Source organism: Diceros bicornis, chromosome 35 (assembly GCF_020826845.1).
Source record: "Diceros bicornis minor isolate mBicDic1 chromosome 35, mDicBic1.mat.cur, whole genome shotgun sequence".
NCBI lineage: Eukaryota > Metazoa > Chordata > Mammalia > Perissodactyla > Rhinocerotidae > Diceros > Diceros bicornis.
The window spans coordinates 30,630,556-30,656,331 of record NC_080774.1 but is presented as its reverse complement, the minus strand read 5'-3'; the positions used below and the strand labels follow the sequence as shown (position 1 = coordinate 30,656,331).

The 25,776-nt window shown below is 49.2% G+C and overlaps 1 long non-coding RNA gene across 6 annotated transcripts in view; it reads right to left on the bottom strand.

Moving 5' to 3' along the window:
- The window catches only part of LOC131398484 (uncharacterized), a 34,747-nt gene extending 9,536 nt beyond the window's left edge, over positions 1-25,211 (bottom strand). Inside the window, exons 1-4 of one of the 6 annotated variants that reach the window (XR_009216901.1) lie at positions 25,129-25,211; positions 24,624-24,757; positions 23,899-24,120; positions 12,233-12,309 (exon numbers count right to left, since the gene is read on the bottom strand). This is a non-coding gene — a long non-coding RNA (uncharacterized LOC131398484). Of the gene's footprint in view, positions 1-12,232; positions 12,310-23,898; positions 24,177-24,623; positions 25,039-25,128 lie in introns of those variants that run through there. The other 5 variants (XR_009216898.1, XR_009216897.1, XR_009216899.1 and 2 more) reach the window with 5 other exon arrangements.
- Positions 25,212-25,776: the final 565 nt, after the last annotated feature.

Here is a 25,776-nt window from a genome sequence, read left to right as displayed (position 1 = left end):
GGCTGCTCAGCTCTTCAGTCAGCGAGACGTGGGGGCCTGCAAACGTCATTCATTAAACCACCTAAGCTCCAGCCCAGCAGACCCCCTTCCCAGTTAGTTAATAGTAACCGCTCGTCATCCAGCTTTGGTCAGTTGACGGTGAAGCTAATTCTGGTGCAGCTGTCGTGGGGGCAGTTCGTGTGGACTGTCCTGGGTTCTGAGGCAGGTGGGGGTCAAGCAGACTACTGGTCACTCAGGGTGGTCACCTGACCACTGGGCAGTTCTCTGCAAGGCAGCTGACAGAATCCAGGGCTGGGGGCACATGAGGGGGAGATGGACACACGTTTGGATCCCCCAGGTCCATCAGGGTGTCTTTATTTGGGGGAAAGGCATTGAATTTTGGGTCAGAGACAGAAATGTAGAGCCAGGCGTCTGGTCAGGATTGGAGCCATTCTCTTGGAACAGGCACCAGCAGTCTCCCCGCAGCAACTGGGGCAGGAGGATGTGGGGGAGTGAGAGAGCTCTTGGTTCACTGTCCAGGGCACGATCTCAGGTCCAGGTGTTCAGGGATCTCTATCCCAGGGAACCTTCCAGATCCCCTGCCTGAGATCCATCGCTCATCAGTGTTGGGACTCGGGGCAGGTCACTGACTCTCGCTACATTTCAGTGCTCTGGACCATAAAAGATGGGTCACAGCCCATCCTCTGCCCACCCCACAATGCTGACGTAAACCTCACAAGAAAGATGTTTCCATGAGCTCTAAAACATCCCATGTCAGTGTGGAAAAGGAAGGTTCCAGCCTCCTCCCTCGTGGCCTTCCACGTGCCCTCTCTAGAGGCGACCAGTACTGCACTCCTGCTTATTCTTCTAGAACTTTTAATAACTGAACACTGATGGAGGTGGCACTTATGAGGCACCAATCATTTTTCTTCAAGCTTTGTATTTACTTACTTTCAGCTTCATAACACAACACTGAGAAGCAGGTCCTATTAACATTTCCAGATCAGAGACCAGGGAACCGAGAAAGAGAGGGCTCAGGAATCTTCCCAGGTTCATGTGGCTTTCAGATGGGACTGACTTCAGGCCACCAGGCAGCGGCACCCACGCCCGGTCACTGTGTGTGCCTACCTCCTACTTGTCTCATCTCTATAATAAAGTTATTGTCCCGTGTCAGCAGTCTGCTGGTGCTCTAAGTTCACACCAAACTCCAAGCCCCGTCTTCCTAGGCCCCTTTGATTCCGGTGGCTCCTTGGGCAGCTAGTGACAAGATCTGAAGTTTGACATAGGAATAAATTATTTATACTTCTTAATAATAAACTATTAATACTTTTGCTAGGAAGCTCTCGACAGGTCTCACTATTGTGAATGCATTTCCCAGGGCCTTGCTTCAGGAATATGAAAAGAAAAAGACAATGGATTCAAACCAAGGATACACATAGGGGTTCCTCCTAGTGAAGAAAATATTCCCGCTGGCCCTGCTGTCATTCAGCAGCGTCAGAACAGGCTCTGGCCACACAGGGTGGGGCCTCAAACGCCATCCCGCACAAGCTGCTCCACTGACGTCACTGGGAATTTCCTCAAGTCGATTTGAGAGTAATGACTGTGATTTATTTGGTGCACTGTGTTTAGAGAGGAACTATAAAAACGTTAAGTAACATTCTTTTTTTATTGAGATATAATTCACATGGCAACCATTCACCTTTTTTGAAGTGTACGACTCGGTGGGTTTCAGTATCTTCAGGTTTTGCCATCATCATCTCTAATTCCAGCACGTTTTCATCACCCCGAAAAGAAACCCCATGCCTCTTCTCAGTCAATCTCACTCTCTGCACCCAGCGCCCCCAGCCCTCGCTCTTTGTGTCTCTAGGATTTTCCTATTCTGGACATTTCGTAGACATAGAACCAGACAATGGGTTGCCGTTTGTGTCTGACTTTTTTTTTGGTAAGCAAAATGTATGCAAGGTCCATCCACGTTAGAATGTGCTAGAGCACGTGTCAGTACTTCACCCTTTCTATGGCTGAATAAGACCCCCTGTATGGATACAACACATTTTGTTTTCCTGTTCCTTGGTTGATGGACAGTTGGGTGGTTTCCACCTTTTGGCTACTGTAAGTAGTGCTGCTGTGAACACTCATGTACAAGTTTTTGTGTAAACAAATGTTTTTTATTTCTCCTGGGCATATACCTAGGAGTGGAATTTCTGGGCCCTATGGTAGCTTTGTGTTTAACTTTTTGAGGAACTGCCAAACTCTTGTATGCTTGCACCAGCAACATATGAAGGTTCCAGTTTCTCCACATAATTGCCAGCACTTGTTTGTTATTTAAAAACTTATATCCATACCAGTGGGTGTGAAGTGGTATCTCCCTGTGGTTTTGATTTGCATTTCCCTAATGACTAATGATTTTGAAAATGTTTTCATGTGCCTACTGGCAATCTGTGTCTCTTCTTTGTAGCAATATCTATGCAAATAATTTATTCATTTTTAGAATTTTGCTGTTTGACATTTTGTTGTTGAGTTGCCAGTGTTCTTTATATATTCTGGATAATAGGCCTTATCAGATCTATGATTTGCAAATATTTTCTTTCATTCTGTATTATATTGTATCTGTATTCTTGTATTATACTTTTCTTGATGGTGTTCTTTCATTTTAATTTTGATAAAGTCCCATTCATTTTTCCTTTTGTTGCTTGTGTTTTGGGTATCATACCTAAGAATTCAGAGCCAAATGCAAGACCATGAAGATTTATCCCCTTTTTTCTTGGAGATTTGTATAGTTTAGCTCTTACACGTAAGTCTCTGATCCATTTTTGATTTAAAGTCTATTGTGTCTGACAGTAGTATAGCCACTCCTGCTCTCTTTTGGTTACTATTTGTATGGGATATCTTTTTCTATCCTTTCTCTTTTAACCTGTTTGTGTCTTTGGCTCTCAAGGGAGCCTCTTGTAGACAGCATATAGTTGGATCATGTGTTTTTATCCATTCTGCCAATCTGTGTCTTTTGATTGGAGAGTTTAATCCATTTACATTTAAAGTAATTACTGATAAGGAGGGACTCGCTTCTGTCATCCTGCTACGTGTTTTCTAGATGCCCTGTTGCTTTTTTGTCCTGCATTTCCTACATTCCTGTCTTCTTTTGTTTTTAGCTGATTTTATAGTGAAATGTTTAAATTCCTTCTCATTTCCTTTTGTGTATATTCTCTAGCTATTTTCTTTGTGGTTACCCTGGGGATCAAATTTAACATCCTACAGTTATAACACTCTTAACTTGAATTTAATACTAGGTTAACTTCAATAACATCCAAGTTCACAAAGCTGATAGATCACTCTATTATCTCAGTGCAAAAAGAATTTCTCCAAGACACATTATAATGAAATTGTTGAAAATCAAGGTAAACAATGAATTCTAAAAGCAGCCAGGCAAAAAATGGATGGTAACCTACAAAGGAACTCCCATTAGGCTATCAGCAGATTTCTCAGCAGAAACCCTACAGGCCAGCAGAGAGTGAGTGGAATGACATACTCAAAGTGTTGAAAGAAAAAGTTTTCCAGCCAAAAATACTCTATCCAGCAAAGTTATCCTTAGATGTGGAGGAGAAAGAAAGACTTTCCTAGACAAACAGAAGCTGAGGGAGTTCATCACCACTAGATCTGCCTCGCAAGAAACACTGAAAGCAGAGTTCTTCCAGCTGAAGTGAAAAGATGCCAATCAGTGACATGAAAACATATGAAGGTTGACAGCACACTGGTGAAGGTGAATACACAGTCCAACTTACAAAACTCTAAATCTGCAATAGGATGGCTGTTAAACACTTAACTATAGTAGAAAAGCCAAAGGAAAAGAGTATTAAAAATAGCTAGAGCTACTATAATGTATTAATGAATACACAATACAAAAGAGGTAAACAATGACGTCCAAAGTATGAAAGGGGGGAGTAAAAGGGTGAAGCCTTTGTAGGCAATTGAAGTTAACATGCTGTCAGCTTAAAATGGACTATTTTACCTATGAGATGCCTTATTTAAGCCTCACGGTAACCACGAAGCAAAGCCCCAGAGCAGACGCACAAAAGATAAAGAAAGGGGAAACAGAGTATTTCACCACAGAAAATCACCAATTGATAAAAGTAGGCAGAGACAGAGGGAAAAATAAACAATGGAAATAAAAAACAGCCAGAAAACAATAAGATGGCATTAGGAAGTCCTCACATATCAGAAATCACTCTAAATGTGAGAGGATTAGATTCGCCAATCAAAAGGCACAGAGTGGATGGAAGGATAAAAAAACAGGACACAACCTGTGCTGCCTACAAGAGTCTCACTTCAGCTTCAAGGACACACACAGGCTCAAAGGGAAGGGATGTAAAGAGATATTCCATGCAATTGCGGTCAGACAAATAGACTTTAAACTGATAAGAACAGACACTACACTCGGGCTTAGCCAAAAGGCTGAGACGATAGACAAAATAAACTTTAAGCCAAAAATGCTAACAAAAGACAAAGATGGTTATTATGTAATAATAAAGGAATCAAATAATCAAGAAGATATAACAATTGTAAATATATATACACACACCATTGGACAACCTAAATAGCTTTAGCAAATATTAACAGATCTGAAGGGAGAAATACACAAGGATACAATAATAGTAGGAGCCTTCAATACCCCACTTTCAGCAATGAATAGACCATCCAGACCAATCAACAAGGAAACAGTGGACTTCAACCATACACTGGACAAAATGGACCTAACAGGCATTTATAGAACATTCCATTCAAGAGAAGCAGAACACATATTGCTCTCAAGTGCACACGGAACATTCTCCAGGACAGACTATGTGACAGGACACAAAACAAGTCTTGGCAAATTTGAGAAGACTGAAATCATACCAGCTATCCTTTCTCACCCTAATGGTATGAAATTAGAAATCAACAAGAGGAAAGCTGGAAAATCTGCAAATATGTGGAAATTAAACAACACGCTCCTGAACAATAAATGGGTCAAAGAAGAAATCAAAAGCAAAATCAAAAAATATCTTGAAACAAATGGAAATGGAAACACAGCATACCAAAACCTATGGGATGCTGGAGAGCAGTTCTGAGAGGGACGTTTATAGTGATATGTGTGTATATTAGGAAAATAGAAAGATCTCAAGTAAACAACCTAACTTTATATCTCAAGAAACTAGAAAAAGAAGAACAAACTAAGCCCAAAATTAGCAGATGGAAGAAAATAACAAAGATCAGAGTTGAAATAAATGAAATAGAGACCAGAAAAACAATGGAAAAGATTAATGAAAGTAACAGCTGGTCTTTCAAAGAGATAAACAAAATTGACAAACCTTTAGCTAGACTAAACAGGAAAAAAAGAGAGAAGACTCAAATAAATAAAATCAGAAATGGAAGATGAGACAGTACAACTGACAGTCCAGAAATACCTGCATCACAAGAGACGACTGTGAACAATTACACGCCAACAAATGGGATGACCTAGAAGAAATGGATAAATTCCTAGAAACACAACCAACCAAGACTGAACGAACAGAAACAGACCATCTGAAGAGGCCCCAGTACTCCACAGACTAATGCTCCACTCTGTAAGGAGCAGTGGCCCAAATGGCTCATCCTGGCGGTCGCCTCTGAGCCCTTCCACGTGCTCTTCCTTCTGCTTTTCATGCCCTTCCGGGATCTGCCACGTCCCAGCAGCAGGTCCCCGGGCAAGTTTCTCAGGCCCACTGACCTCATGTACAGACAGGAAACATACAGGTTGTGACATCACCTCACAAGGTCATCGTGAGGACCAGGGGATGTGTGAGAGCACATTATAAACTGTAAAGCCCTGCGCCGCATGAGCTCACAGAGCACAAAACAATGGATGCCTGGGGGTTAAGACAGGGAGGGAACTTACGAGACAGAAACAACGACTGAGTGGCGCTGGTGGAAGTGACTGCTCCACATTCTGGTGGGAGAGGCTTCATGAAAGTACAAGTGCAGAGAGAGACAGTGGGATGAGGGCGGGGACAGAGGCCAGTTGTGGGGGGAGGCCGGATGGTTTGGACTCTGAATCCAGAGGGAGGAGAGAGCTGGTTTGGTGTCTAGAAGAGACAACTCCTCCAGGGGAGGGGGAACAATTTCTGCTTGACCCAGATGGATTCAAACCTTGCCTCTGCCATTTTGACATTAGGACTCAGTTTCCTGACCTGTAAAGTGGGCATAATAACAGTAGCAACCTCAGAGAGCTTCTGTGATGCTGAAATTCATTCTTTGTCATTCAAAAAGATTTCCTATAATACATTATAACCAAAGTATGAAATAAACATACATGAGTTTATATTGATATCAACAAATGAATCAACAAACAAGTAAATGGGGGAGAAGAGACTAATTTTTCTCAGAAAGAATTCCAAACAGTAGACTCCCCACTTTAGGAGGTGAAGCTGGATCCTCCCCTCCCCTTCCCCAAGGGTGGGCCAGATCTAGAACGTGCTTCCCAATAAGAGTATAGAGAGGAAAGACAATAACTGCAGCAGCTCATTCATTTCCTCAGCCAACGTTCACTGAGGCCCTACTGTGTGCCAAGCTCTGTGCTGGGGGCTGGGGACACACAACTCTATCCTCAGGTTCCCAGGGGAGAGGATGCATGAGAAACCACCACAGAATGGTCTGTCTCATCATGTCTGTATTGCCCAGCCTTGCCCAGTCCCCAGCACATGGTAGGAGTGACAAGGACAGTGGGGGGGTCACGTCTCTGCAATTTGGAATCCATGAACCTGGGTTCGAATCACAGCCTGTCCACTGCTGTGCTGTGTGACTCTGGGCAGGTCACATCACCTCTCTGAGAATCAGTTTCCTCGTGTGCAGGACAGGAACTGACAACACAGGGGCCTGTGGGGTTTCAGGAGCTAATCCGTGTGAAGAACCTGGCACATGCTGAGTGCTGGATGAGTCACAGCTGTTGGAGTTAATATTGTCAGCATGATGTCCACGAGCCTGGTAAACACTCCTGTTTCCACTCACTTTCTGGAAAGTGAGAAGGACTGGCCAGATGGCCTCTGTCTCGTCCACACCAGGACTCTCGGAATCAGAGGTGGGGGCCGTGTTGGTGGGTGCAGAGCAGCCCCCAGCAGAGGAGAAGGAAACTGACAAAGTGTCACCACGACGTTTGGAAGAGAGGGTTGTAAAGGGGGGACAAAGGCTGGCAGAGAAGGTGACCCGCATGTGTGGTGTCCCAGCAGGGGAGGGCAGACGAGGTCCCCTCACCAGGACCAGGGCTCCCGAGTGCCCAGGCCCGAGTGCTAACAGAGGAGGAGGCCCCTCCTCCCCCAGGCCTCCCCGGGTGCTGGGTCTCCAGGCCCTGTGGGCTCAGAGGCACATCTTCCATGTTCTGCTCCGTCTCCTCTGTGTCAGCTAAGGGCACGGCCTCCACTGTCCCCAAGTCCCCAGTGCGCAGGATGCCAGGGCAGTGGAGGGCTCTGTGCCAGAGCACAGCCAGGCATCCTCCACAGCCCTGGGCCACACGTCAGGTCAGCAGCGGGGCCCGCGTCCCTCTGACACCGGGACCTCGGGTTTCTGGCTCTGCTGGTCTCTGCTCAGCAGGGACGGTCACCACACTGTCCCCTCCCCTTCCCTCACAGCCCTGCCCACAGCCCTCCTCCCCCCTCCTTCTGCCAAAAGAACTCAGACAAACCAGTCTCCCGCCGTCCTTGTCTGCAGTGAGATCCAGTAGGACCACCTCAGAGCCGTGAGGGTGACAGAGGCGTCGTGTGAGGCAGGAGGCCAGGCCCACGGGGAGTCTCAGGGAGTGGGAGCCACAGCTGCATCTTCATCATCATCGAGAGAGAGCACAGCCCACTTTTTCTAAGCAGAGGATTTGTGTGGTCACGGAAATTTGATCCGTCTCTGGAAAATGTAAAAATACTGCCAAGTGGAAATGTTACTAATCTCATAGCTCCAAAGGGCCGAGGAGCAGGGAGGTGCTGTTCACTCAGTCCCCGCTACCTCCAGTGCTCACTGTGCCCATCACTTCTCATCCTCACCATAGCCCCATCCTGCAGGATTACTAGTCTCATGTGGAGACAGAGGCTCAGAGAGGGGAGTGACTGCCCAGGGTCACACAGCCAGCGCGAGTCTTTGGGACCAGCAGTAACTCTGGCAAGGACGTCTCCTGCTGTCCGTTATCACTGCCACCATCTGACACTCACAATCCTTCTTTTTCTACTATTCTGTCTCCTCGGGTCAAAGAATCCAATCCCTAAGGCCAAGGAGGATTTCGTGGCAGATCAAAAGCTAAAACTGCTTCATGGTTTTTTTAAATTACCCAAGTCATGCCTTTTATCACAAAAATGTAGAAAACTACAAATCAGGTAACCTTAGTATTCACAGACCAGCACTAACATTGTCATGTACTATGATCATATAAAATAGAAATGACTATAAAATGTTATCTTTCATATTCATTTATAAACACTGCACGTCTTTTCAGAGCACACATTTAGCGACATATTAATTCTTATATTGTGAAACGATCCTACTTCTTACTTCTTGGAAGTTACCTAATTCTAGAGTTCGCTATTTGCTGTACTCCTCCTTCAGTTATATACGCGAAGCATTTTGTGGTCACCAGAAATCGTGGCATTTTTCACTGTGGTGACAACACTTAACAGGGCTCGCCCCTCGTAGCAAACACTGAAGTGCACGCCGTGCCCTGTGAACTACAGCGCAGCGCTGCGGGCAGCTCTCTAGATCGTTCATCTCACACAACGCACCCTTCTGCTGCTGACCAGCGACTCCCCGGCCTCCTCGGCCCCCGGCACCCACCGTTCTACTCTCTGTTTCTGTGAGCTGGACATTTTTCTTCTTCTTCCTTTTTTTGTGTCCTTTTTCAGCTTTACTGGGGTAGAGTTGACGATATAACTTACAAGCTGATGATCTGATGCACTGTGTGCGGACTCCCCCCATCAAGTTAACTAACACATCCAGCACCTCACATATTATGATTTCTCTTTTTGGTGAGAACACTGAAGTTCTCCTCTCCTAGCAAATTTCAGTTACACAAGGCAGTGTTATCACCGAGAGTGGGTTTAACCATGTTAGAGCCCTCAGCTAAGTGGAATCACGCAGTACTCGTCCCTCTGTGACTGGCGTATTTCACTTAGCACCATCTAGCAGTCCCACTTGTGGGTGCACATCCAAAAGAATCGAAACCAGGATCTCACACAGATCTCTGAGCTCCCGTGCTGACTGCAGCGTTACTCCCAACAGCCAAGACACGGAAACCACTCAGTGTCCATCGACAGGTGAACGGATAAAGAAAATGTGGGATATACACGCCATGCAATATTATTCGGCCTGAAAAGAGAAGGATATCTTGCCATACGCGACAACAGGAATACATTTATTTTAAAGTGACGGGAGACTTCTGGTTGGGCCAAGATGGAGGGAGCCCACACAACCTCTCTCTCTCTCAGGTGACAAATGAAACTCTGCACACAGGACAAAAAGCATGTCCTTGGCAACTCTAAGCATTAAACAACTCCAGCCAGACAGGGACGGGAATCCCACACTGAAGAACCACCTGTGGCGGGGTGATCGTGGGGGGCTGTTCCCTCCTCCGTCTCCCAGCGCACCCAGGGCAGGAGAAGCCCAGCAGCGCTGACACTGAAAACTCTGGGGTCAACCCCTTATTCCTAACCCGGCTACTGGGAAAGGGGGGCCTTGTGTGTCCAGGAGTGAGGGGCCACCCCCATTTGTTCTGTTTTTCTCTCCCCAGTTACAGTCTCCCCTGCAGCCTCAGCGCTGGCAGAGGCACCCAAGCCCTGAGAACTTCCCTGCGTCTCTGGACAAGGGAGCAGGTCAAGAGACCCCGGGGGTCTGAAGAGTGTGGGGGAACCCCCGTTCTTTTCTTCTTTCTTTTCTCTGCTGTTTCACCGGAAAGGTCGACCGAGTCCTGTGGATCTGCATGACGTCACAGGGCGAAAACACTCTGAGGAACACGTCAGAGGAGCCGTGAAGCCTGAGAACGTGGGAGAACCCTGAAGAGGAGAGAGCTAGAGAAGGGGCTATTTCAGTCTGTGGATGAACCAACATAGTCCTGGGCTCCCCCTGAGCCACAGGCACAGAACAGACCCAAAGAGGCAGAGCAGAGGCCTGGAAACTGAAATACCATATAACCCCACTCTCCCCCAGATTAACCCCTGAGCAGGACCTCAGCGTGTGGACACAGACGGCACAGTGACGTCACCACAACTGCCCTGAGATGGGACAGCGGCCGACAGGAGGCAAGTACAACACGCAGCTCGACCTCCAATGCATCGATGCTTCATCAGCCGACAGAGAAAGGACATGGAAGCATCTGCAGAGGATTCTAACAGGAACCAGTCTCACCACATAAGAAGCAAACCGTCCAGGACACCATCCAAAATCACACAACAAAACACGCAAAGAAGTAGGAAAATCTGACCAATTCTCAAGGGAAAAGACACCCAACAGACCCAGCCCTGAAATACCCCACATGCAGGAACGAGCAAACAGAGCCTCCAGTATAACCACGCTCAGTGAGGGAAAGGGAGAAACTCTGGGAACTAATGGACAGAAACACCTTCTCAGCAGAGATAAAAACTATGAAAAAGAAGCAAATGGAAATTTTAGAAGGTAACATACAATATTCAAAATCAAAAATTCACTGGATGGGCTCAATAATGGAGGAAATGGAGGAGAATGGAGGAAACAGGAAAGAGAAAACTTATAGATCAATAGAAACGGCAAATCTAAAGAAGAAAGAGAATAAATGATTGAACGAAAATTACAAGACCCTCGGAGATGTGTGGAACAATATGGAAAGTTCTAACTTGTGAGCCAGGTGAGTGTCTGAGGGAAAAGTGGAAGAGGTCGGTGCAGAAGGAAATATATGAGGAAAAGAATGGTGGAAAACGTCACAGATTTATAACACACAGACCTAAGCACAGAACGCCTCACCCTGACACAGAATCAGCCTCATAAAAAAGCCAAGAGGAAGAAAAGTCTTGCAAGCAGTCAGGGAAAACGACGTGTCACATGTGAGAGAACCAGTTTGAGGGGCCGTGATTACTCCTCAGAAAACACAGAGGCAGGAGAGACGGAGTCGCGTCTCTGAAGCGCTGAAGGAGAAGGTCAACCCAGGACACGACGGGGAGCAAAGACGGCCTTCAGGGTCAAAAGCCCAACAAAACCAAACCCAAAACTCAGGCTGACGGAGCTGAGAGAAAACGAGGCGACTCCTCACCAGACGACGGGCCACAGACTCTCTGTGAGAGGAGCTCCCGCAGGCCGAGGCGAAGCCGGGGCGCCAGGGACGGGGAGGAGCGACAGACGTGGTGGTCTCCGGGTAAGGCGGAGGCCTCTTTTTCTCCTCTGCAATTCTTGATACACGTATGACTTTGAATGAGAGAAGGACACCGCAGTGTGAGAGGGTGACATATAAAGGTGGCCCATATGACAACTGTGACAGCGTGGGAGGTGAAGAATCCACATGGCCGTAGGGCCTCTACGTTTTATTTCACTGTAAAATGTTCTGTCTAGTTAGACTGTGAAATAATTCATACACACGGTGTTATTCCCAGGACAACTAACATCATACAAACTCACTCAAGAAAAACTGGAAAACCTCAGTAGTCCCATAGGAGGAACTTTGAATATGGCAGCGAGAACATTCACACACAGGCTCCTGTGAGGACGTAAGTTGTGATTCCTCTGGGTTCACTGCCTAGGAGGGGGTCTGTTGGGTCATATGTTAAGTATGTCCCGCCCCAGGTCCTCATGCGTCCTCTGCACACGCGACCTTCCCTCCGGAATCTTCGCGCACATCCATTCTTCCCCCACATTCCAAAGCTGCATCCTAGCAATAGGCCACACAGTGCCCACTTGGCCTCTGGTCGAGTTGGGACCTGACGGAAAAAGCTCAGAGCCCCGCTCTCTGTTGGGGGACAGACCTCACCCACGTGCACTATGGGCGGTTCCCAGGGCAGGCTGTGCCCCCCACCCCCACCCCGGGCACCCGGGGGCCAGCACCCGCCAAGAGGGCTCGGCCGCCTCCAGCCCCCTCACCGCGTCCACCGACTTCCCTTGGCTGGCCGGGGTCACCAGCTGTCCACACCCCGCCATCCACTCGCAGGCCGCCCTACAGGAATCCAGTGACTCCACACTCGCGATTTCTCATCACAACTCCCAGACGATGGGCCGTGATCCGGAAGACCCTGTGCTCCTTTCTGGGGGTCCTCACCTCCATCTGCAGGCCTGGCCATCAGAGGAAGGCCCTACTATCCGGTCACACCTTCGAGATGTCCTGCAGCTCGGCATCTGCTGTGGGCAAAGTCACCCTCGGGTGGTCCAGGAGCAGGGAGTCACCCCGACGCCTCCCACAACACGCAGGTGTGCCCAGGACTCCTGCAGGGAGAAGATGGGAGACAGCGGGGGAGAGATGGCCAAGCAGGAGGAAGACCCTCCAGTCACAGAGAGGCAGGACGGTCAGGAAAGGGGCTCTGACAACCTTGGGGGCATCGTCTGCATTCAGGCCCCTGGGGGTCCAGGGAGGCCTCTGTTCCTTCGTGCCCAGGCCTGGCCTCTGCAAAGAAACCTCCACACCACAAGGTCAGAAGATAGAGGCGTCCAGGAATCCCAGACCTCGTGTACGCGCTCCCGCCTGAAACAAAACGCCATCACCAGCTCACACAGCCCCAGTGAGGGGTCCCGCCAGGGCAGAGGAGGAGGGGTGCGGCCACATCCCACAGCTGGCTGCCCCAGAGGTCAGCGAAGACGGTGAGCAAGGAGGGCCCTGGGGCTCCCTCTGCAGCCTCCGTGCTTTCCCAGAGGAAGACTCAGCCTGGAAAGGATGCAGAGGCAACAAGAGGGTAGACACGAACCCAGAGGAACTGCTCACCCACATCTGACAGTTGAAGGCCCCGAAAACGAAAGATTCCTCTCCTGCCACACAGGCGAGGGGACCCTCTGAGGCTGCCACCACCCGCCAACGTGGCTTTCCGAGTCACCGTGGAAGACCTAGACTTGGAGGAGGAGGCAGCATTCTGGGCCATCAACAGTGCACGGCAGGGTGACACTGAGGCCATCTGGGACTGTGGGACCACAGAGCCTTCCTGTCCTGTCCCCGTGCCTGCTGCAGGGACCGCCCTTCCACAGCTGTCCCTCCAGCCCCCAGCATGGCTCCACAGCTGGAGAAACGGAGCAAGACCCAAGATCCCCTGGCCTCCTCCCCAGTATCAGGCAGGGCTGACCTGTCACCTAGGCCCCCAAACCCCTCCCTCCCTGCAGCTCCCAGCACCTCCAGAGTGGAGTCCCCCTCCCCCATGGGAACAGACCCTCCTGTCTCCCCCTCACAGTGCCCCCCTCCCACCACGATCCTAGTGCCCCTCCCTCCACCGGCCTGCCAATCACTTCTGCTGTCAGTTCCAGCCCCTCAACCAGCACATCTGCAGGCCTGGCTCCCCAGCCAGCTTCTGACACTGAGGTCACCCCCATGGACACCACTCCACCTCTGCAGCCTCTCCTCTTGGGGTCTCCCCCTGGCTCCGGTGGGAACATCCTCCCAACTGCCCAGGCCCTTCTGATTCCCCCAGTGACAGCATGGCCTCAGTCACCGCCAGCCTGTCTGCACTGAGGCTCTGCGGCCCCACCCCAACTCTCAACCTTCCCGTGAACCTTGGAGCCACTGCCCAGCCCACATCTGGGGCCCCTTCTGGGCAGCAGCACAGAGCCACCACCTCACACAGCTGTCTCCAGGATGGAACACTGGCAGCTCCAGCCCCAGCCTGGGCCCCAACCTCTGCTCCAGGCTGGCCAGCCTTGGGCAGGACCACACGGGGAGCTGTTGGCAGTTGACTACCCACACCTTCTACCTGGGGCACCCATACCAGCACCTGGCCAGCCCTTGCTGCCACCCCAGCTGTGGTCCCCTCTGGCACGGCCCATGTCTCTGGCTTTGGAGCTGCCACCTACGTGCCCAGCGCCATGACCAATGCTGTGACCAATGCTGGGCCCAGCACCAGGCAGCAACAATCAACATCTGGCAACACAAGCCGAGCGCCCTTCAGGCTGTGGGTCTCCGTAGCACATACAGGCTTTGGGAGCAGGAAGGCTGTCTCAGATCTGATTTCTGCCTTTGCAGCACTCAGCATCACAACACAGACGGGTGGGGCCCTGAGCGCCACACACAGTTATGGGGGAGCTCGGGCCTGAACACCTGGGCCCCCCTCCCCAGAGCGCCCCCATGGTGACTACAGGCCCAGCATTAGGAAGAACCCTGGGTTTGGAGGCACTTCTGCCCCTTCCTTAAGTCTCATCCCCAGGGGCCCGCCCAGGAAGAGACGCCTTACTTCCAGCTGAGGCCCCAGCACCATGGCCAGCAAGGTGCCTTTAGGGGCGTGTCCGTCCCCACCTCCACTCCGAGCAGCCCCACCTCTGCCAGGCACAGGAGGAGCAGCCTTGCCGTTTGGGCCCCTTCATCCCCTGTTCCAGTATCAGAGTCCTCAGGACAGCAGACGGGGCACTTGGCCAGTTTCCTTCCAGTCCTGGAGGAGGGGGGAAACACCCTGCCACCTAGACTGTTCCCTTCTCCCCGTCTGTCTCCCAGAACCCTCGTGTCTTCCCCACAACTTAGAATAAAGCCTTGTTCCGGTTCCTTCGCATACGTCTCCTGTGTCTGTCTCTGGAGATCAGTGTGGAAGAGCCCTGACCATGTGAGTGGTGGTGACATAGGAGGCCAGACCTAACTGTTCACAGGTTCCTGCGGCTCAGCTAATGGCTATGGAGAGAACACAACCTGACGGCTACAAGGACTGACACCTAAATATGAAAGGCATGCTCTGAGTTGAAACGATGCAGCCCAGGATAAAAGAGGCCCAGGGGAGGGACAGACAGGGAGACTCATCCTTGCCGATGGAATTGCTGCTTCCTCCCCACCCCCGACCTGGAGCGGGCTGGTCATCCCTAGTGGACACCAGGAGTCCACACTCTACAGGTTTAGTCTTTTCTAATGGAGCAGTTTATTTTTGGACTGTGTGCTTTTTTTTTTTTTTTTTTTGGTGTTGAAGACCAGCCCTGAGCTAACATCCGATGTCAATCCTTCTCTTTTTGCTGAGAAAGATTGGACCTGGGCTAACTACTGTGCCCATCTTCCTCTACTGTATATGGGACGCCACCACAGCATGGCTTGACAAGCAGTGCCTTGGTGCATGCCCGGGATCTGAACCTGCAAACCCCAGGCCACCAAAGTAGAGCGTGCGCACTTAACTGCTGCGCCACCGGGCAGGCCCTGGACTGTTTGCTTTTAAAGTCCTAGGCGAATTACCTACACATACGTCTCACCTGGAGAGTCTGGGCCTGGTATCCAAGCTTCTGGGCCTGAACAAACAGGAGCTTTAATTCTCGGATGGGACACAGCCCCGAGCGATGTGTGACATCTTGTTTTAAAAAAGCAGGACTCCCTGAAGACATCTCTTCCCTTTTCCAGAACAGGGATGAAAAGGAAGGATTTGCAGAGGAAACAAGCAAAAATTAATTCATTTTAATTATAAAGATTAAAAGAGATGCAGTTTGTAGTCCAATATATATGGAGCTTAGAGATCATCACTCCTGTTGTCACAACGAGAGAAAAGCTGAACAAACTGAAATCCAACAATTCTTCTTAAACCCATCAGAGAATGAGGTCACAGGACAAACTCTCACCACCAGCAGTGGAGAGCCAGGTACACACAGAGAGTCACAGCATGAGGGAGCAGGGGCCTCTGCGGGAGCCGGGATCTGGGGAGCAAAACTGAAATGTAAGGGGTGAACTTCTGGAGGCTCAGTGTGGACCAGCCGAGAGTTAAAATCCCCAGGGGACCAGACTTATGGGGGCCTCCACACTTGCATGATCTTTCCCTCCAGCGGCCCCACCACAGTCTCGGGGTGAAGATCAAAGAAAACTACTTCATGCCTCCAGCAGGGAGAGAAGAAAAGCAACCATTCTGAAACACACCCAGCGCAGCCTGTTGTCCACAAGAAAGCCTTCCCTCCAGGGAAACGGTTTTACCAGAGCCACCATCTTGGCTTCTACCAGAGCTTCACTGGCCTGGGGGAAAAGGAATACCCTAACCTAGTCCCTCTAGCTTTCCATGGGGAGGAAGGGAAATACCCAACTCCAGCTCCCTCCAGCATTCTCTCACCTAATGGGAAAAAAAATCCGAGAAGCACTTGTAAAGGTCAAATCCCAGAGACACAGGCTCGAGAGAAGCCTGAGATTAATCAGAGGACTACAGAGCACTCCCCCTTCCCCTCCTCCTTCCCACTGCATTAACAGGGCTCCTGGATCAAAACGGGATTTCAACGGAAAGAGCTTCAAGTCTCAGATCCGACTGAAGAAGCAGTATCAAGGGAAACGTGAAGGGAACAGGGAGGACAAAACAAACAACAAAAACCCTGCAAAGTACAAAGGGCCCAGAGGAAAGCAGAGCTTCTGACACCTGGTCTCAAGCAGTGAACACGGCTCAACTCCTGAACATCAACACTCACACTAAAGGCCTGTTCAGCTCAGGTGTTCACACCCAAGACGTGTCCAGCTTTCAACCAAAACTTACAAGGCACGCTAAAAGGCAAAGAAACACAGCTTGAAGAGACAGAGCAGGCGTCAGAAGCACACTGGGATACGACAGAGATTCTGGAATTATGAGACTGGGAGTTTAAAACAGGAACAGTGAATATGCTAAGGGCTCCACTGGAAAAGTGGACAACATGCAGAAGGAGGGCCAGTATAAAGAAAGAGATGGGAATTCTGAGAAAGAATCTGGAGGAAACGGTGGCATATGAAACACTGTAACAGAAGTGGAGGGTGCTCTGGGTAAGCTCATGAACAGAGGGGACATGGCCCAGCAAAGAATCCGGGAGCTTGGAGAAATGCCAACAGAAACCTCCCAAACCAAAACACAAGAGGAAAAAGGCTGAAGACCGTAGGAAGAATATCCAGGAATAGTGGGACAACTACAACAGGTGTAACATCTGTGTAAAGGGAAGACAAGAGGGAGGGAGGAGCAGAAGAAACATTTGAAATAATAACGAATAAAGGCTTTTATTTCACATACATGAAACCACAGATCCAGGAATCTCAGAGAACACCAAGCAGGATAAATACCAAGCTTTGTATATCATATCCAACCTTCAGAAAAACAAAGACAAAGAGAAAACCTTGAAAGAAGGCAGAAGGAAGGAAATCTTAACCGGAAAAAAACTAGCATAAGAATTATATCAAATTTTTCTTCAGAAACCATGCAGGCAAGAAGAGAGTGGAGTGAAATATTTAAAGTGTTGAAAGAAAAAACCCCACCAACGTAGAATTTTTACTCATCAAATCTCTCCCTCAAAATGATGAGAAATAAAGACTTTCTAAGATAAATAAAAACTGAATTTATCTCCAGCTGACCTGGCTTATAAGAAATGTTAAAAGAAGTTCTTCAGAGAAGGAAAATGATGTAGGTCAGACAGAGATCTAATGAAAGATGGAAGAGTGTAGAGAAGGAATAAATGAAGGTAAAATAAAATAGTGTTCGGTTTTTATTTTTCTTCTTCTTAACCCATCTAACAGATTAACTTTGTTCAAAATAATAACTGTAAAAATACCTTTGGCGATAACAGTTCGTGGATCAGTGAAATGTAGGAGAGCCATTTTATAAGGGATGGGAGGGAGGAACTCGGGAGACTCTGTTACAAGGGACCTGCACTAACCACGAAGAAACACAGTGTCATTTCAAAGTGAACTGAGGTTAGTTGTAAATTTATATTACAACTATATATAAGCTCTAGGGAAAACATTTAAAAACTTTAAAAGAAGTATACTTGATACGCTAAAAGAAAAAATGGGATCATACAAAATGCTTAATAAAAACAAGAGAAGGCAAAAAATAATTTAAAAAGTAGAGGTACGTAAAAAGAAAGAACAAGGACAATGGATAGAAAACAGTTACAAATATGGTGGATATTAATCCAACTATATCAATCATCACTTTAAACAGGAATGGTCTAAATACAGCCATTAAGAGACAGAGACCAGCAGAACGGATTCAAAAAATAAGACCCAACCGTATGCTGTCTACAAGAAACCCACTTTGATTATAATGACACAGAGAGGTTAGAAGCAAAGGGACAGAACAAGATAAGCCAGGCTAACACACATCCAAAGAAAGCTAGAGGAGCTGTATTAATTTCAGACAAAGCTGACTTCAGAACAAGGAAAATTCTCTGGGACAAAGAAAAGTATTCCATAATGTTAAGGGGTCAATTCTCCAAGAAGACATAACAGTCCTCAACATACATGCATCTAACAGCGGAACATCAAAACATGTAAGGAAAAATTGATAAAACTGCACGGAGACATAGACAAATCCACTATCATAGAGGACAGACACAGAAATAGACAAATCCACCACTACAGCAGGAAACACTGCTCTCTCAGGAACTGATAGATGCAGCAGGAGAAAACCAGTAAGGAATAGTGTCACCATCAACTGGATCTGATTAACATTTATAAAACACTGCATCCAGCAAAGAATATACAGTCTTCAAAAGATCACACCCAACATTCACCAGATACACCACATCCTGGCTAAAAAAATCCCACACCTCAGCAAATTTAAAACAATAGAAATCATATGAAGTATGTTCTCAGACCAAAAAGGACTTTAAAGTAGGAAACAAAAACAGACAGATAGCTGGAAAATCCCAAAATATTTGCAGATTAAAGAACACATGGATCAAAAAAAGAAGTCTCAAGACAAATTTCAAATATTTTCCACTAAATGAAAATGAATATACAACTTATCAAAATGTGTGGAATGCAGTGAAAGCAGTACCCAGGGGGAAATTTATAGCATCGAATGCACATATTAAAAAAAAGAAAGATCTGACACAATAATCCAAACTATAAGAAAAAGAAGAAAGTAAGCCTAAAGCAAACAGAAGAAAGGAAATAATAAAAATTACAGCAGAAATTAAGAACACTGAAGAAATCAATAAAAACAAAACCAGTTCTTTGAAAAGATCAAAAGCATGGATAAACCTCTAGCCAGGCTAACTGAAAAAAAAAAAAGAGAGAGAAGCACAAATTACTAATATCAGAAATGAGAGAGGGGCTATGATTACTGATCCCATGAACATTAAAAGATACTAAATATTTGAACAGAGGAATGATATCTTCCCTGATGAGTTCTGTTGGATCTAGAGCAAATCTCCCAATGAACTCATTCAAATCTTCCCCCAACCTTTTCACGTTTGCCTTTTAATTTATATATGAGCAAAATATTGACGGGACATGATTTAATGTCTAAATGATTTCCAATTAGTAAGACTCTCTTGTGCATAAATTAGACATCACTAAAATGCAAAACTGTCAGGATTCAACGGACACCATTAAGAATGTGAAAAGACAAGCCACAACATAGAGAAAAATTTGCAACTCATACACCTGATAAGAAGTATATCTAGAATATATAAAGAACTGTTACAACTCAGTTATAAAAAGACAAGCAATGCAATTTAAAGATGGGCCAATGAGCTGAACAGACATTTCTCCAAAGAAGGTACACAAATGGCCATTGAACACATGAAAAGATGTCAACATCATTAGCCACCAGAGAAATACCAATCAAACCCCAGCGAGATATCATTTCACATCCATAGGACGGCTATATCGGAAAGACAGATGGTAAGTGTTGGTGAGGATGTGAGGAAACTGGACCCCTCACACTCCGCTGGCAGGAATGTAAATGGTGCAGTCACTTTGGAAAAAATTCTTCCGGGTATTCAAATAGTGAAACAGAGTTACCATGTGACCCAGCAATCCCACTCCCAGGTATACACATAAAAGAAATGAAAACAGATGTCCACACAAAATCTCATACAGGAATGTTCACAACAGCAATATTCACAATAGCCAAAAAGTGGATACAACTCAAATGTCCCTCAACTGAGGAAAGGAGAAATACCCTGTGCTACAGCCACACAGTGGATATTATTCAGCATCAGAATCAATGAAGGGCTGACCCATGCCACAACATGGATGGACCCTGACACCACTGTGCTGAGTGAAAGAAGCCAGACACAGAAGGTCACACATTGTATGATTCCATTGATATGGAATGTTCAAAATGGGCCAATCTATAGAAACAGAAAGTGAATTTGTGTTTGCCTAGGCCTTAGGGGTTAGGGGAAATGGGACTGTCTCCTAATGAGGAAGGTGTTTCTTTTGGAGGGATGATGGAAAGCTTCCAGAATCGACTGTGCTGATGTTGCACAATTCTGCGAATATACTAAAAAACACTGAATTGCACACCTTCAAGTGTGATTTGCATTGTATGTGAACTACATCTCACTAAAGCTGTGACGATGATTAACAGACTGCATTGTGCATCGTCAACACAGAAAGTAACCCCCAGAAGGAAGCAGAGAACCTTGTTCACTCACTTTAAAGGATCTGAACTAGGGCAACTAAAACCCAGAGGAATTCTGTTAGTTAACATTCTAGGTACCAGGACATCCTGAAATATTCATGAGGATTTCCATGTTTTAATTTGAAGGAAAAAAGCATCTAAGGTTTAAAAAAAACATATTCACAAGTGTCAAAAAGAATCATCATCACTCAGGGGGAGGGGAACACAGGGAAGTCATCAAATGGGAAAGAAGTGTAAGATTTGGGTCACAGGGATCTGCACCCTGAATATGAGAGTGGACCCACATTTATCACTGCTCCACCCCAAAGATGACCTCAGAAGTCACAAAGCCCAGGGAACATTATCTCTTTCAAAAGCATCAGTTTCTGGAAAACGAAAATATTAAGAAATAAATACTTTGCAATCATGAAGAATTGAATCTTCTAAATTCCCAGTTTTAAAACTAAAAACTTCTAGAGATTCCACATGATAGGCACTGAAGTGACTCTCCTCCTCGTGGCTGGAGTGGATTCCAGAAGTGACGGATGCCTTAAGGATAAAACTGGAAAGAATCCAACACTGTTTGTAAAAGGCTATGTGTTGACCCTGAATCTAATCCTAAACTCTGTATCAGAAAATAGACAGAAATGCAGATCAGCGCAACCAGCAGGCAAAGTAGCAAAGGATCATGAAAAATTCCACACTTTCCTAGTGATATTCTAAGGCACGTGTCTATTAAAATTCATCAGGCTGTGATGTACTTTTCACGAGTGATCAAAAACAAACACATGTGGATTTGTCACAAAGGTGTGTTCCTGTTTTTGACACCAATCTTTGTCCCCCTTCAGTTCACGTGACCATCACCGACCACAGTACACTCCCCTGGGCGCACACTGCTCTCCAGGGCCGAGGTGCCTGAGGTGCTGGAGCCACAGAAGTCCCGGCTGCTTAGCCAGGTGACACCTCTAACCTCCGCCTCCTCCACTTCTGTCCTGGGCAGGTCAGGAGGACCCACCCCCACCCCAGCCTGGGGCTGTCATGACCCAGTCAAGGTTTCCTGACTTAGGGGGCCCAGGGTCACCAAGTATGAATACATAAAGAAGCTACCCTCTATATGCATTATGATCATGTCAAGGAACATTCTTGACACTAAAAAGGAAAGGTGAAATTTCCAGAATAAAGGACAGAGCTTCCCATGAAACAGCATTTGCGAAGCTTCCCCTGACGTGTGTGTGTACATAATACATAAATCACATTCACCCACACCTTTCTAAGGGGTTTCCTCCTCTCTAGACAGAGATGATGAGAAACCTGCCTCCCAGGGGTGTGGTAGAATTAAGCACGGGGACAGTGTTGGATCCAGTCCCAGCACAGAGTAAGAGGGAAGAAGTGTCAGCCACCTGATTCTCACACACACGTCTCCTGCCCTTGATCTGCTCGCTGCCCTCCGTCTGGGAAGACTGTCACAGGCCAGCCTGGAGCACAGCCTGGCTGCGGGAACCAGGCCTTGGAGACGCCCGGGTGGGGACACCAGTCACCGGGCAGGGGCCCCACAGCTTCATTTATACAATGCAGCTCGGGTCCATCCTGCACACCCACCCGAGCGCTGACCCACTTTATACCAAGCACATGCTGGGTGGCCACGGTCGGAGGAAAACAGCTCCTGCCCCCCAGGAACTTCGACCCAGTGAAAGGAGAATAGATGACATCCTCAAATAACCGGTGATCACTGATCTAGTACTTCTCATAGAGGTTAAATAGAAATATAAAGAAGCATGGCATTTGAAGATAGTCAACAGGAATTGGAAAAAACCATAAAAATGAAATCATCTAGCTACATGAGCATGGGGGAATGATTTGCTTGTGGAAATCTGGCAGGATGCTCGTGACCTGCGAAGGCTGCTGGCTGAGCGTGCAGTAGAGACAGTGGAACAGAACCTCTCTGTGAGGGAACCAAGCACACTGGGGGACAGTCCACCGAGAGCGGGGGCTGTCATTACCGGTCCCCAAATGACCTGATGTAGAATCTGACCCTCCGCCAACATCTCCCCCGAGGGGTCATTTTATTCATGGACCCATGTGAGCACTGCGTGCTTCGAGCTCTGGAACAGCAAGACGTCGACTGGCCACACATATCAGAACCCGCCCTCGGTCCTGCTACCCTGCAGGTGCCCCGGTGCCCACTAGCGAGCCTACCTTCGTCTTCCCGAAGCCCATGGTGACGGCAGCAGCAGAGGTGAAACCTTTAATGGCTGACGGGGCAGGAGATGAAGGCCAACAGGAACCCTGGCCGCCCAGGAGGAAATACCGAGGTGGCCACAGCTCTGCCCCGCCCCAGAGGACACAGGTGGACGTGGGCCGGGAGAGGGGGTGTGGGTGGGATTGGAGCTAAGGACTGGTGATGACACACCCTGTCTGGGCTGGTTTGGAGAGCAGGAAAGGGAGGCTAGAGTCTGAGGTCCTGGGCACTTCTCCAAGTGTCCTGGCCTCTAAGGAGAATAGGGTAGGGCTGAGGGTACATCCCCCCCAACACACACACGTGCACACACACACACACACACACACATGCACACATACACACAGGGACAGCCCTTGGAATGCAAAGAAGGAAATGCTGGGGGCAGGGGCATCCCCAGCAGGCAGGTGTCCGGGTCCCCAGGAAGAGCAGAACCGCAGCCCCCACCACAGCAGGAAGGCCCGAGAGTCTTACCCAAGCGCAGGAGCCCATGGCTAACTGCATGCAGCCCCACAGGAAGGCCAGCAGCACAGCACAGGCGGGCTCACGGAAGGTGCAGAAGGAGACCAGGAGGGACATGATGGCCGTGGGGCCCAGAGTCACACCCCGGGAGGTGCCCAGGAAGAAATACATGAAGCACTCAAGAAGGCAGAGTAGAGGCCGTACTGCTGGGGAGAGAGGGATGAGCACCCAGGAGGCACACGGCACGCCCACGGGGTCCCTGGTGTAGACGTTTGAGCACAGGGGTCGGTGTGTCCACTGGGTACTTTGGGCAAACCTGCGCACACAGGCAGGGTAAACGCTCCCCCTCTACTATCCATGGGGGTGACCTGCAGGGATCAGGGGACCTCTTTTCTCCCCCTACCCAACTGGGGCCCCGGGTGCCACCTGCGGGAGCACAAAGGCAGTGAGCTTCTGTGAGAGTGTGAGTCTGAGAAAGCGTTCTTAAGGCTGCGGTGAGTCATCCCGCTGTCCCATCAGGCAATGAGAACTAGCCGGGTGCCTGTGTGTGACAAGTGTGACAAGAGCAGGTACATGGGCATGTGTCTGCCCAAAGGCAGTCACAGGCTCTAGATTGTAAACCAAGGCTTCTTGGACCCACGGGCCTGGAACCCTGGGATCCTTGCTTGTCTGGAGGGGATACTATGCATTTCTACTCTGTTTCTGGGCAGGTGCTGAGGCCCGGAGTGGGGTGAGGCCATGTGCAGGGCATGTGGCAGGCAGCAGGGACAGACATCTCACCTGGGGCTGGAGTCAGGCCAACTCAGCATAGGCCAGCACCTAGGGAATGACCATGGTCCGACAGAGAACCTGGCGATGAAGTCCATCTTCAGCCACTGCACAGAGTAGTGGGACAGCCAGGCGGGGATGGGCAGCTTTCTCTGCAGGGCCGCAGGGGGGCAGCAGAGGCCTGGCTGGGCCACGCAGGCGCCTGAGCCAGCACCTTCACGGAAGAGGGCGTGCCTGGGTGAGTGAGGGTGCAACACAGACCAGCAGTCAGGGTCCAGGCTTCAGAGAACCTTGGGGGGGGGGGGGGTCCAGGGGCATCAGGAGAGGCACAATCTGTCTCCCCTCCAGGGGGTCTGAGCCAGACGGTTAAATCCAGCCCCCTTGCTAGTCTGAGGGAGGAAGCCAACAACCAAAGGTGGAGTGTCCCCTCCTCTCTGCTCACTGCTCCCCCTGAACCCCACCTACCCAAACCCTAGGCGCCTTCTCTCCCTCCATCAACATTGGCCGGGAGGAATATGAGAAACGATTTTTCAATGAGAAGGCTAAACGCTAATTAGACTCCAGGTTTCTCCTCCCAGGAGAATTTGTTTGCTTTTTTTTTTGTTTCCCTCCCCAGGGAATTTAACGGGGAGCAGTGCAGAGAGAAGCAGGGTCCAGGGGGCACCCTTGTCTGGCTGGCGGGGTATGGGGGGGGGGACTGGAGGCCCTGAGGGACCAGAGGCTTCCCAAGCGCTCACCATGGGGGGCTCCACCCAGTGAGGGACACTGCAGTGCTGGAGGGGGGGTGTCTCCCATCCTGAGACTGCGTTTTACTCAGCCGCCATCTGTGGTATTCGCATCCCTAGAGGGGTCCCAGGGCTTCTAGCTGGTTCTGGGAGAAAACCAGAGGCTCCTCGATTAATTCAGGGTGCGCAGCATCCTCTGGGATCTTGGCGCCTGCCGCGCAGAGCCGGCCCCAGATCCCCCTCACCCCGGGACCCCGAGCCTGCTCTGGACAGAACCCGGCCCCCACCCCCAAAACTGCTTGCCGGAACCCTGGGGTGTAAGGTGGGAACCCCTCGCGGGCTAAGGGTCCGCGGCCGGCAGGCGCCAGCAAGGCCGCGGGCGGCGGGGACCTGGGCGGCCACGCGGTGGCTGGGGAAAGGGGGGTCCCAGGGAGGCGCCCGCACCCTCGGACTCCGGGCAGCTCCTCGAGTCAGCTGCCCCCTAGCGACCCCGGTCTGTCCGCAGCAGCTCGCCCACCTCGCCCCGGGGCCCGCCGCCCGCCGCGGATTCACCGGGCGCCGCAGCTCGGAGTTGCTGCCTCAGAGTCCGCAGGAACTGCAAGGGAGGGGGAGTGAGGGGCGGGGCCTGGCGTCGCGTGACCTTGGGGTGGGGTGGGGTGGGGTGGGGTGGCGCGGGGCGGGGCCGGGGTCCGGGGCGGGGCCAGGGTGGGGCCCGGCGTGAATGTGACAGCAGGTGAGCCCTGGGACATACAGATGTCCAACTGACCCATCATTATTTATTGAAAGAACCGTCTTTCCTCCACCGCTCTGTGGGGCCACGTTTGTCACAAAACATGTCTCCCTGTGTGTGTGTGTGTGTGTGTGTGTGTGCGCGCGTGTGCGCATGAGCTGGTTCAGGCCTCTGCATTGGGTCCAGAGGTCAATTTGGTTCTTTGTGCCCATATCACATAGTCTCAGTAACTTTAGTTGTACAGTAATCTTGGTGTCAGTAAAAGACGTTCTGTCTTTTTTTCCTCTGCAAGATTATCTTAGCTGTTCTTGACCTTTTGCATTTGCATATTAATTCTAGAATCTTTTTTCAGGTCCCTCATGCAACAACAACAACAACAAAAGATCTGTTGGTTTTGGATTGGAAGGGAAGTGAGTCTACAGATCCATTTGGGGA